A 6,000-nucleotide genomic window follows, 5' to 3' on the forward strand; every position below is an offset into this window, starting at 1 on the left:
GAGTAGCTTTTGTGCAGCTGAATTTGAAAGGTGGTGGTGGTGGTGGTGGTGGTAGTAGTAGTAGTAGTAACACCAGCACACTGGCACATAAAGTGTGGTAATACTAGTACATAGTCGTAACAACCAGAAGCACAAATAACCAACAACTTAGTATATTTTCTACATTGCTGTTGTGAAAGTCATAGGATATTTGATTCCACCTGGAAAAGAAAATAGAATGTCTTGCACAGTTTACAGTTTCTTGGCCACTGATGTCGTGTGTGTTGGATCACAGTTGGTCTTGTATTTTTGATGGTTGCTCTATAGCAGTTGCCTTATAGAGAATAATGAATTTCCTCTGTATTATTAATATAGTCAAAAGGACCATTTGTGCTGTACTGTGGAAGCTTGCTTTCCTTGCATCTATTTTATAACATCTGAACCTTTCATTAGGTCACTCGTTACACTCTTGCTCTAGCTGTAGAAATGTTCTATTGGTGGAAAAATATCTAATTCCCTCCTTTGGAACTTAGAATTTCCAATGTAGAAATGTTGTCGAACTATGTGAAGAGCAGACCTGGTGATCGTCCCTCAGATGTTGCTCCACTTTATTGGCTGTGTTGAATGTAATTTATTAAAGATGCAAGTACAAGCCTCTTCATCTTAATTTGTTATAGAAAAGTAGGCACAGCAATGAGTCGAAGTTGACAAACAGCGTAACTTCATTAGCTTCACTCTTGTTGTCTTGAGGATGGTTTATGTCCTTCCTTTTCCCCTCCCTTACCTACAACATTTTCTATTTCCACAAAAGAAATTTGACTTCTTAATTATCAAGATAAATGTTTTTGGTTTTATCATACACATTTACTTTTTGTAACAGCAGACTTCTACAAACGGAGGCCACAACTATAGGATCACCAGTTTTGTTCAAACTTTGAAATGTTGATAAAAACTTATACATGTTTGAAGGTTAGTGCCATTGGCCCTTTAAGTTTAACTGCCAGCATGCATGTATAGTACGCAGCTCACCAACCTCTCCTCCTTAGTTTTGTATTTCTGTTTCTTCAGTTGACAGGTTACAAAATGTACAGTCCTCCACTCCAGCTTATTCCGGTATTGTTTTAAGCAATCAGTCTTTATCCTTTTCTGCTGACTTGATATTTTCTCTCTCTCTCTCTCTCTCTCTCAAATGCCCAAGTGGAAGTCAGAAATACTGACCACTAGATGAGAGATAACTACACACTGCCCATTTCTTAGTAGAAATGCAATTTGCTACTCAGGGGTGAACTTCATTAAAAAGCTTAAAATCCATCCACAAGTTGTACTTGATAAGACGTGAAACACGTTTTGAGGCCCTTGTTAACTCACCATCGTTGCAACCCAATCACAAATTTTCATTCGTAAATACTTCAGAATCACGTACTCTTATTTACCCATTCCAATTTACTCCCCAAAAGAAGATTCCTCTAACTGTTCTGTTAGACACAGATAAAATATTAAAGATAGGAACTAAAGGAATATTACAACTAACAGCAGACATTCCAGATCACTTAGTTTATACCAAAAGGAAGTATAAACGTCTCGGTTTGTTTCGCACTACTTGTGAAGCCAAACTACAGCATATCAACATTTCCAGTAAATTAACACAGGCAAATAATGATTACATTATGCTACCAGGAACTTGGACTAAGGATGCCTTACTTGTTTGCAATATCTAGGTGTAGATATGAATGAACAAGTTATGTTCAAAAGTAACCACCAATTTCGCAAAGTAAGCAAGGTCCAGCAGATAAGAGACAGAGAATTTCGGTCGTGGATGAAGCTGCCGCACAAAAGAAAGTGTGTTGGGCTTTTCCAGGAATATATGCCTGGGAAGAAATGGATGCTTATCCTGTGTGGAATGGAACGAGGCCATCAAGATGATTGCAAATGTTTGCGCCACTTGTCCATGCCGGGAAGGTCCTAGGATAATACCCTCTGTTGGCGTTGCCACAGAGAGCATGAAATTCTTGCCCACATGCTGGGTGCCGCCCTCACTGGGAGGTATCAAGAAATTCCTGCCGTCATTCAAACTGCACATGATTGTAAACTCGCCGAGAGATCACGATTTCACAGTGCAGGAAGAGGTTTCTGGCCTGGCTGCTGATGGGAGTAACAGGCGTATTGGCATCTTAGCCTTTCAACCAGCTAGCTAGCAAAACTTATCTTACGCTTCAAGTCGCACATCGGCCAGCCTGAAGAAGTCTGTTTACCAGCCAACTGTAAACTATTATAAATGGAAATTTTGCATAAACAACTCATATAATGGGAATTAATTGAGGGATGTTCCACCATTCAACACAGTGTATAAAACATGGCATTTATTGAGCGAAAACCGGTTTCGATTCCCTTGGAATCGTCATCAGTTTGCGATAAATAATTAAATAAAAAATCAAAGGATCCTAATAACAATCAACATGAAAACTGCCTTAAATACATTTACAATGGTTGACATAAAATACGTATGATTGTAAAACATATTACTATTTACAGAAAGTTCTTAAAACAGGTCACAGATAACTGCAGACACGTATGACAAAAAACATTACTATTTACAGGAAGTTCTTGGATTTAGGTCGCAGATAATTGCAGTGAGTTAATACACTGTTGAACAGAGCTTTAGGAAAATGTGTAAAAACTTGAAGTTGTAGAATACTCTTCTAGGGGCAGTTTAACGAGAGCGAGGGACAAGGGAGTAAGTACTATCAAACCACTTTCCAATAATTATATCCGAACACATGCACATTAGTTCTCATTTCTTTTTCTTTTTCCTCAGACTTCCACCTTTTAAGATACTATGCCATACACCCAAGGCCATACCGTCATTCAACTTTTACCTCAACAACAATAACAGTCAACAGTTTCAGCAACAAAGCAGATGTTATATAACAACGAAGGATGTTCCCCCAACCCCTCAGCTAATCGTTTTAACTGCAAGCATCAGCATTTCACAAGGCCATCAAATTTAATACATGTTTTTACCATCCACCAACGTTTCAACTAAGAATATCTGAACATTTTAACATATGTTTTTTATACCCACTGTAATAAATAAGAACCTCACAGTATTCTAACTTCCAAGTTTTTACACATTTTCCTAAAGCTCTGTTCAACAGCTTACGAACTCACTACAATTATCTGTGACCTAAATCCAAGAACTTTCTGTAAATAGTAATGTGGTTTTTTGTCATATGTGTCTGCAGTTATCAGTGACCTGTTCCAAGAACTTTCTGTAAATAGTAATATGTTTTATGTCAACCATTGTAAATGTATTTAAGGCAGTTTTCATGTTTATTGTTATTAGGATCCTTTGATTATTTATTTATCGTGAAATGATGATGATTCCAAGGGAATCAAAACCAGTTTTCGCTCAATAAATGTCATGTTTTATACATTGTGTTGAACAATGGAATATCTCTCAGTTAATTCCCGTTATATAAGTTATACGTCAACATGGAAATGAAAATCGTAACTTATGATAGACAACAACTCTGTCCATGGACTCCTGATCTGGTGTAATTGTGGGAATATCTTGCATGTAACCGGACATAACTTCGTGACATCACTATTGCCACATTACGGGGTTCACTAACCATACTCTGCAATTATTTGTATAGGATTTATACTGTATTTCCTAATTTATTCAGAACCTCCTGTTCTTTTCTATCTAATACATTGTATTATTTTCACCAATTTCTTTCAAAGATGTACAATTTCTTTTGTCATCCATATACTTTGTCCTCGTGGCAGCATCCTCAAGGGGGGAGGTTGTACTAATAAAATACTTGGGGATGTATTTGTTTATTTTTGACCTTCTGAAGTTTGAACAATATCGGTGACATGTGTCCTGTCCTTATCAGAAGAAAATTTACATTGAAATAGTCTTTGGTTGAACTCCTTCCATATTAAAAATAAAATATTGTGTGACTTTGTTGTAGAAAGTAACATCACAGTGTGCCTATTTTAATTTCTAAGTTTTTTTTCAAAATGCTAAATATAACATTTAATTTTTCCTTATTTCATTTATAATAGACAGTAACCTAGAACCGTATAAAGAAAGGGGTGCAGATCTAATCACAGTGTATACACATACCTGCCAACCCTTCCGATTTACCCAGAAACTTTCCGTTTTTTAACACCTCTTCCAATTTTCCAATTAATTTTCACTTCTTCCTATTTTTGTGTCTGTGTAATATACATTCGTATGTATGTGTCATAAATGAGAATGACTGGGTACACTTTCTTGTAGCCATTTTTATGTTTTCTTGGTTTAAGATTTTAAATTTAATGCTATATTCACATTGTAACTGTAGATATGTATGCCTTTTATCTTGTCCTCTTTTCATCAAGACCGTCGCGCAATATACGTGATGAAATCCAATAATTCAAACTCTTCCTATTTTTGATTTCTAAAAGTTGGCAGGTATGTATACAGCAGTAAAATACGGTAAATAGAAAGCAGTTATACAACTGAAGGGAAGGAAAATATGTTTAGTTTCACTGCATATCCAGTAGCAAAACTGGCTTGTCCTGCCTGATAGCACTGAAATACCGTACTTCCTGCTATGAAATGAATGCTACAGCTGATACAGCAATGGATTTTGTGCTTTCCTTGTATGTTTTAGAAAAAGAAAAGTTAATGATGATACACTGGTTGTGGAAATCATTAAGCAAGTTGTAAACCAAACTGAATTTATGAAAAGAGTCATGGTTTCTATATTTTTGTCGCTTGTACCACATAAACACATTATTAGGAGGAAGAAAAGGATTCCATTTTGTTTACTTGAACAGCCATGCATATTCGAATAATTTTCTGAAATGTTATGAAACTTACACTGTATATCAAAGACTGAAGTGTCTAAGGCTTGAAAAGTGTTTTGCTGCGGTGTGAATACTAACCATGTTGGTTTAAATATAAATTTTGGGTAACTCTTGTTTTAAATCTTCCATGCTGTCGTGAACGAAAAGTGCCATTGTACGTCATTAGAAGTGCCATTGTACACCATTAGTTGGTTTTAGCAACATCGATAAACAAATCTTCTAGGATCAGAAGGTGAACATTATTGTTACAGCCATAGAAGGGAGAAATGATGTATTTTACCCTTGTCCATCCTATGTACATCACTCTTAGTGTACTCTTTCCACGAAAGCTCGAGAGGCTGCGGTTATCTTTCAAGAGTTTGAGGAAACGCTTGAAACTTTTCCGCAGTCTTTTGTTTTGAAAAAGATGTACCCCACCAAGTGAAAGCGTGGCTGATTCAATCAAGCAGCGTTAGTTATGGGATGAACTACAAGATGATGAAACTTATTTCCACTATGGAGTCTGCCCAAGGTTTTCGGTGATAGCATGTGAAACAGAGCGGGAAAGAGACTGCTACGGCTCTGTGTGAAGTTGACGGTGGTGGGAAACCTGGTTTTCGTCCTATGATTGTTTTGATCGTGCAGAAAGTAGATTACGTATCCTCATAATTGCACATCTGTTGAAGTTGCAATGAAACTAGGGTGGCAGATCAATTAAGACATGACACTGTCCATGAAAAACAAAAGTGATTCTGAATGGAATCTGGCAGTTTCTTCATTTGTGGTAATAGAAAATTTCTGTATTTTCATAATCGAGATGTCATAACATTTCAGCTTTCATTGTAAACAATACAGAATGATTAAATTGTGTATGTTCATATACTGTACATATTAGTAAAATAGGTTTCTTCGTGTTGTCAAAATCTCATTTTCAATATAAAGCGTTTTATGTAACTTTAAATAAAACAATCGGTAGTTATCGTTTAGCCAAGTATTCAGAGGTGCGCAGCACTATCGTTGACTTTATGGCAAAATGATTATTGCCATTAAATATGTTAATTGATCATTCACCCAACTTTCATTGAAATCTGTGAGATCTAACACATTACATCACAATAAAACATGCGACAGTTTCAACTAACATAAAGCAATTATCTTCTGTTTTTTAAATAGTCATTGGTG

This window comes from Anabrus simplex, chromosome 9 (assembly GCF_040414725.1).
Source record: "Anabrus simplex isolate iqAnaSimp1 chromosome 9, ASM4041472v1, whole genome shotgun sequence".
Lineage (NCBI taxonomy): Eukaryota > Metazoa > Arthropoda > Insecta > Orthoptera > Tettigoniidae > Anabrus > Anabrus simplex.